Raw genomic sequence first — 6,415 nt, 5'->3', positions numbered from 1 at the left:
TTCAATCTTTTCCACATCCTTCCTGTAATGAGGCAACCAGAACTGAGCACAGTACTCCAATTGGGGTCTGACAAGGGTCTTATATAGCTGCATCATTATCCCCGGACTCCTAAACTCAATCCCTCGATTGATAAAGGCCAGCACACCATACGCCTTCTTAACCACCTCCTCCACCTGCGGGGCTGATTTTAGAGTCCTATGGACCCGGACCCCAAGGTCCTTCTGACCCTCCTCAGTACTGAGAGTCTTTCCCTTTATATTGTACTCCTTCATCCCATTTGACCTGCCAAAATGGACCACGACGCATTTATCTGGGTTGAAGTCCATCTGCCACTTCCCCGCCCAGTCTTGCATCCTATCTATGTCCCTCTGTAACTTCTGACATCCCTCCAGACTATCCACAACCCCACCAACCTTCGTGTCGTCGGCAAACTTACCAACCCATCCCTCCACTTCCTCATCCAGGTCATCCAGACAGTGTGACATGAACCCAAGATGGCGGTTGGGGCCGTCCTCATGTGTGTGGAACTTGACTATCAGTCTCTGCTCAGTGACTCTGTGCTGGCGTGTGTGGTGAAGGCAGCCTTGGAGAACGCTTCCCCGAAGACTCACATTCCAACCGTTATTGTGTAAATTGAGTTAGTGTCTCTGTCGGCCCTGTTTGTGAACACATCTCCCACTCCCCTGATCAAGGAGCAGTGCTCCGAAAGCTCGTGTCTTGTGCTGCCAAATAGACCTGTTGACCTTTAACCTGGTGCTGTGGCCCCGCCCACCATCTCACACCGTCACAATGCCCGGCTGATTGACGGCAGCTCCGGACCAATAGGAGGAGAAGGGGGCGGGACTGGATTACTGAGCAGGAGGGGCTGGTCCTCCAACCAATCGGAGTGAATGAGAGGCGGGGCTGGGAGTGGAGCATGCGCAGTGTGCGGGATGGCAATGGGTGATTTGATGTCAGTGAACGGAATGGCGGCTCGGGGGGAGCGATGGATCCGGCGGGTGGGCGGAGAGGATTCATAACCAGGTTTGTGTACAGCGGAAACTCAGAGAATGAAATCGCCGGTTCCCCGTTTGTACCCAGCGGGAGCCCAGTATTGTTCCCCGTTTCTGCCCCGAGTTCACCGCCGCCATGTTTCCAGCGGGGCTGTGCGCCTGCGCCGCCGCCATCTTTGTGAGGGGCAATGTGAAGTGAGCGTATGCCCAGTGCCATGTTTGTGAGGGGCAATGTCAGGAGAGCGCATGCCCAGTGCCATCTTGGTCTGGGTTTGACCAAAGGGCAGAGGTTAAAGGTGAGAGTGTTTCAGAGGGGATGTGGGGACAATGTTGAGGGGGGCTGAAGAAGGGGCTTGCAGCTCCGAAAGCTTGTGTGGCTTTTGCTACCAAATAAACCTGTTGGACTTTAACCTGGTGTTGTTAAACTTCTTACTGTGTTTTCCCCAGTCCAACGCCGGCATCTCCACATCATGACAGATTGTTGAGCAGACTGTGTTGCAAATCTGGAACTCGCTGCCTGAGTGGCTGTTGGAGGCAGGGACTCTCTGATTGAAGAAGCTTCTGGACAAACACATCAATACACAAGGTATCGTCGCTGATAGTCCAAGTACATTGATTGGACTCAATTGGTATTGAGGGGGCGAGTTGTGGGGGGAAGTGGGGCAAGGGGGAGGGGTTGAAGGGTGCGAGAGGTTGTGGGGAGGGGGTGAGGGGTTGTGGGGGGGGTTGAAGGTTGTGGGGAGGGGGTGAGGGGTTGCGGGGGGCAAGGGATGAGGGGTGGTGGGGGAAGGTAAGTTTGCTGATAACACAAAGGTTGGTGGATTTGTGGATAGCGATGAGGACCATCAGAGGATACAGCAGGATATCGATCAGTCCAAGACTTGGGCAGAGAGGTGGCAGATGGAGTTCCGTCCGGGCAAGTGTGAAGTAATGCATTTTGGAAGGTCTAACACAGATAGGAAACTTACAGTAAATGGCAGAACCCTTCAGAGTATTGATAGGCAGAGGGATCTGGGTTTACAGGTACACAGGTCACTGAAAGCGGCAATGCAGCTGGAGAAGGTAGTCAAGAAGGCATACAGCATGCTTGCCTTCATCGGCCGGGACATTGAGTTTAAAAATTGGCAAGTCGTGTTGCAGCTTTATAGAAGCTTAGTTAGACCGCACTTGGAATATAGTGTTCAATTCTGGTCGCCACACCAGCACAAGGATGTGGAGGCTTTGGAGAGGGAATAGAAAAGATTTACCAGGATGTGGTCTGGTCTGGAAATCAGCCTCCCACCATTCATTTGTTTATTTCTATGATTCAGGAATCCCAGTGGGTTGTGGCTGAGGCTTTTTTCCAAAGAGTGGGAGCTGAGAACTGAGCTCACACTGGAGACTCTGTGTCTTTTTTCACTGCACCGCCCCCCCCCCCCTTGCTTTGCTTTGCTTTCAATCAATTTATTGTGTTCCCCCGCACTCTTTCCTGTCCCCATCACTCTCTTCACTATCACTCCCACGCACTCTCAATTTCTCTCTCCAGACTTTTATCCTCCCCCTGCCTCACTCATGCCCTTCAGAGACGGAAATCTGCCGTCCTTACCTGGTCTGGTCTACATGCCATTCCATGGCCACAGCAACATGTCTGACTCTTAACTGTCCTCCCAAATTGCATAGCAAGCCATTTTGTTCAAGGGCACAGTGGGTTAACACTGCTGCCTCACAGTGACACGGTGACACAGTGGGTTAACACTGCTCCCTCACGGTGACACAGTGGGTTAACACTGCTGCCTCACAGTGACACGGGTGACACAGTGGGTTAACGCTGCTGCCTCACAGCGACACGATGACACAGTGGGTTAACACTGCTGCCTCACAGTGACACGGTGACACAGTGGGTTAACACTGCTGTCTCACAGTGAAACGGTGACACAGTGGGTTAACTCTGCTGTCTCACAGTGACACGGTGACACAGTGGGTTAACACTGCTGCCTCACAGTGACACGGTGACACAGTGGTTAACACTGCTGCCTCACAGTGACACGGTGACACAGTGGGTTAACACTGCTGTCTCACAGCGACACAGTGGGTCAACACTGCTGCCTCACAGTGACACGGTGACACAGTGGGTTAACACTGCTGCCTCACAGTGACACGGTGACACAGTGGTTTAACACTGCTCCCTCACAGTGACACAGTGGGTTAACACTGCTGTCTCACAGTGACACGGTGACACAGTGGGTTAACACTGCTGCCTCACAGCGACACGGTGACACAGTGGGTTAACACTGCTCCCTCACAGTGACACAGTGGGTTAACACTGCTGTCTCACAGTGACACGGTGACACAGTGGGTTAACACTGCTGTCTCACAGTGACACGGTGACACATTGGGTTAACACTGCTGTCTCACAGTGACACGGTGACACAGTGGGTTGACACGGTGACACAGTGGGTTAACACTGCTCCCTCGCAGTGACACGGTGACACAGTGGGTTAACACTGCTGTCTCACGGTGACAAAGTGGGTTAACACTGCTGCCTCTCAGTGACACGGTGACACAGTGGGTTAACACTGCTGCCTCACAGTGACACGGTGACACAGTGGGTTAACACTGCTGTCTCACAGTGACACGGTGACACAGTGGGTTAACACTGCTGTCTCACAGCGACACGGTGACACAGTGGGTTAACACTGCTGCCTCACAGCGACACGGTGACAGAGTGGGTTAACACTGCTGTCTCACAGCGACACGGTGACACATTGGGTTAACACTGCTGCCTCACAGTGACACGGTGACACAGTGGGTTAACACTGCTGCCTCACAGTGACACGGTGACACAGTGGGTTAACACTTCTGCCTCACAGTGACACGGTGACACAGTGGGTTAACACTGCTGCCTCACAGTGACACGATGACACAGTGGGTAAACACTGCTGTCTCACAGTGACACGGTGACACAGTGGGTTTACACTGCTGCCTCACAGTGACACGGTGACACAGTGGGTTAACACTGCTGCCTCACAGTGACACGGTGGCACAGTGGTTAACACTGCTCCCTAATAGTGACACGGTGACACAGTGGGTTAACACTGCTGCCTCACAGTGACACGGTGACACAGTGGTTAACACTGCTGCCTCACAGTGACACGGTGACACAGTGGTTAACACTGCTGCCTCAAAGTGACACGGTGGCACAGTGGGTTAACACTGCTGCCTTTCAGTGACACGGTGACACAGTGGGTTAACACTGCTGCCTCACAGTGACACGGTGACACAGTGGGTTAACACTGCTGCCTCACGGTGACACAGTGGGTTAACACTGCTGTCTCACAGTGACACGGTGGCACAGTGGGTTAACACTGCTGCCTCACAGCGACACGGTGACACAGTGGGTTAACGCTGCTGCCTCACAGCGACACGATGACACAGTGGGTTAACACTGCTGCCTCACAGTGACACGGTGACACAGTGGGTTAACACTGCTGCCTCACAGTGACACGGTGACACAGTGGGTTAACACTGCTGTCTCACAGTGAAACGGTGACACAGTGGGTTAACTCTGCTGTCTCACAGTGACACGGTGACACAGTGGGTTAACACTGCTGCCTCACAGTGACACGGTGACACAGTGGTTAACACTGCTGCCTCACAGTGACACGGTGACACAGTGGGTTAACACTGCTGCCTCTCAGTGACACGGTGGGTTAACACTGCTGTTTCACAGTGACACGGTGACACAGTGTGTTAACACTGCTGCCTCACAGTGACACGGTGACGCAGTGGGTTAACACTGCTGCCTCACAGTGACACGGTGACACAGTGGGTTAACACTGCTGCCTCACAGTGACACGGTGACACAGTGGTTAACACTGCTGTCTCACAGTGACACGGTGACACAGTGGGTTAACACTGCTGCCTCACAGTGACACGGTGACACAGTGGTTAACACTGCTGTCTCACAGTGACACGGTGACACAGTGGGTTAACACTGCTGCCTCACAGTGACACGGTGACACAGTGGGTTAACACTGCTGTCTCACAGTGACACGGTAGCACAGTGGGTTAACACTGCTGCCTCACAGCGACACGGTGACACAGTGGGTTAACACTGCTGTCTCACAGCGACACGGTAGCACAGTGGGTTAACACTGCTGCCTCACAGTGACACGGTGACACAGTGGGTTAACACTGCTCCCTCACAGTGACACGGTGACACAGTGGGTTAACACTGCTGTCTCACAGTGACACAGTGGGTTAACACTGCTGCCTCACAGCGACACGGTGACACAGTGGGTTAACACTGCTGTCTCACAGCGACACGGTAGCACAGTGGGTTAACACTGCTGCCTCACAGTGACACGGTGACACAGTGGGTTAACACTGCTCCCTCGACATGACACGGTGACACAGTGGGTTAACACTGCTGTCTCACAGTGACACAGTGGGTTAACACTGCTGCCTCACAGTGACACGGTGGCACAGTGGGTTAACACTGCTGCCTCACAGTGACACGGTGGCACAGTGGGTTAACACTGCTGTCTCACAGTGACACGGTGACACAGTGGGTTAACACTGCTGCCTCACAGTGACACGGTGGCACAGTGGTTAACACTGCTGTCTCACAGTGACACGGTGACACAGTGGGTTAACACTGCTGCCTCACAGTGACACGGTGGCACAGTGGTTAACACTGCTGCCTCACACTGACACGGTGACACAGTGGGTTAACACTGCTGCCTCACAGTGACACGGTGGCACAGTGGGTTAACACTGCTGTCTCACAGTGACACGGTGACACAGTGGTTAACACTGCTGTCTCACAGTGACACGGTGACACAGTGGGTTAACACTGCTGCCTCACTTTGACACGGTGACACAGTGGGTTAACACTGCTGCCTCTCAGTGACACGGTGACACAGTGGGTAAACACTGCTGTCTCACAGTGACACGGTGACACAGTGGGTTAACACTGCTGTCTCACAGTGACACGGTAGCACAGTGGGTTAACACTGCTGTCTCACGGTGACACAGTGGGTTAACACTGCTGCCTCACAGTGACACGGTGACACAGTGGGTTAACACTGCTGCCTCACAGCGACACGGTGACACAGTGGGTTAACACTGCTGTCTCACAGTGACACGGTGACACAGTGGGTGAACACTGCTCCCTCACAGTGACACGGTGACACAGTGTGTTAACACTGCTCCCTCGACATGACACGGTGACACAGTGGGTTAACACTGCTGCCTCACAGTGACACGGTGGCACAGTGGGTTAACACTGCTGCCTCACAGTGGCACAGTGGGTTAACACTGCTGCCTCACAGTGACACGGTGACACAGTGGGTTAACACTGCTGCCTCACAGTGACACGGTGACACAGTGGGTTAACACTGCTGTCTGACAGCGACACGGTGACACAGTGGGTTAACACTGC

The 6,415-nt window shown here is 53.5% G+C and overlaps 1 long non-coding RNA gene across 2 annotated transcripts in view; it reads left to right on the top strand.

The window, feature by feature from the left end:
• Nucleotides 1-928: 928 nt before the first annotated feature.
• LOC144487297 (uncharacterized) overlaps nt 929-6,415 on the top strand; it is a 30,484-nt gene continuing 24,997 nt past the window's right edge. For both annotated transcript variants that reach the window (XR_013496391.1, XR_013496390.1), the window contains exons 1-2: nt 929-1,024; nt 1,441-1,579. This is a non-coding gene — a long non-coding RNA (uncharacterized LOC144487297). The remainder of the gene's footprint in view (nt 1,025-1,440; nt 1,580-6,415) is intronic.

The sequence above is a fragment of the Mustelus asterias genome, unplaced genomic scaffold (genome assembly GCF_964213995.1).
Source record: "Mustelus asterias unplaced genomic scaffold, sMusAst1.hap1.1 HAP1_SCAFFOLD_717, whole genome shotgun sequence".
NCBI lineage: Eukaryota > Metazoa > Chordata > Chondrichthyes > Carcharhiniformes > Triakidae > Mustelus > Mustelus asterias.
This window is presented reverse-complemented; position numbering and strand designations above follow the sequence as displayed.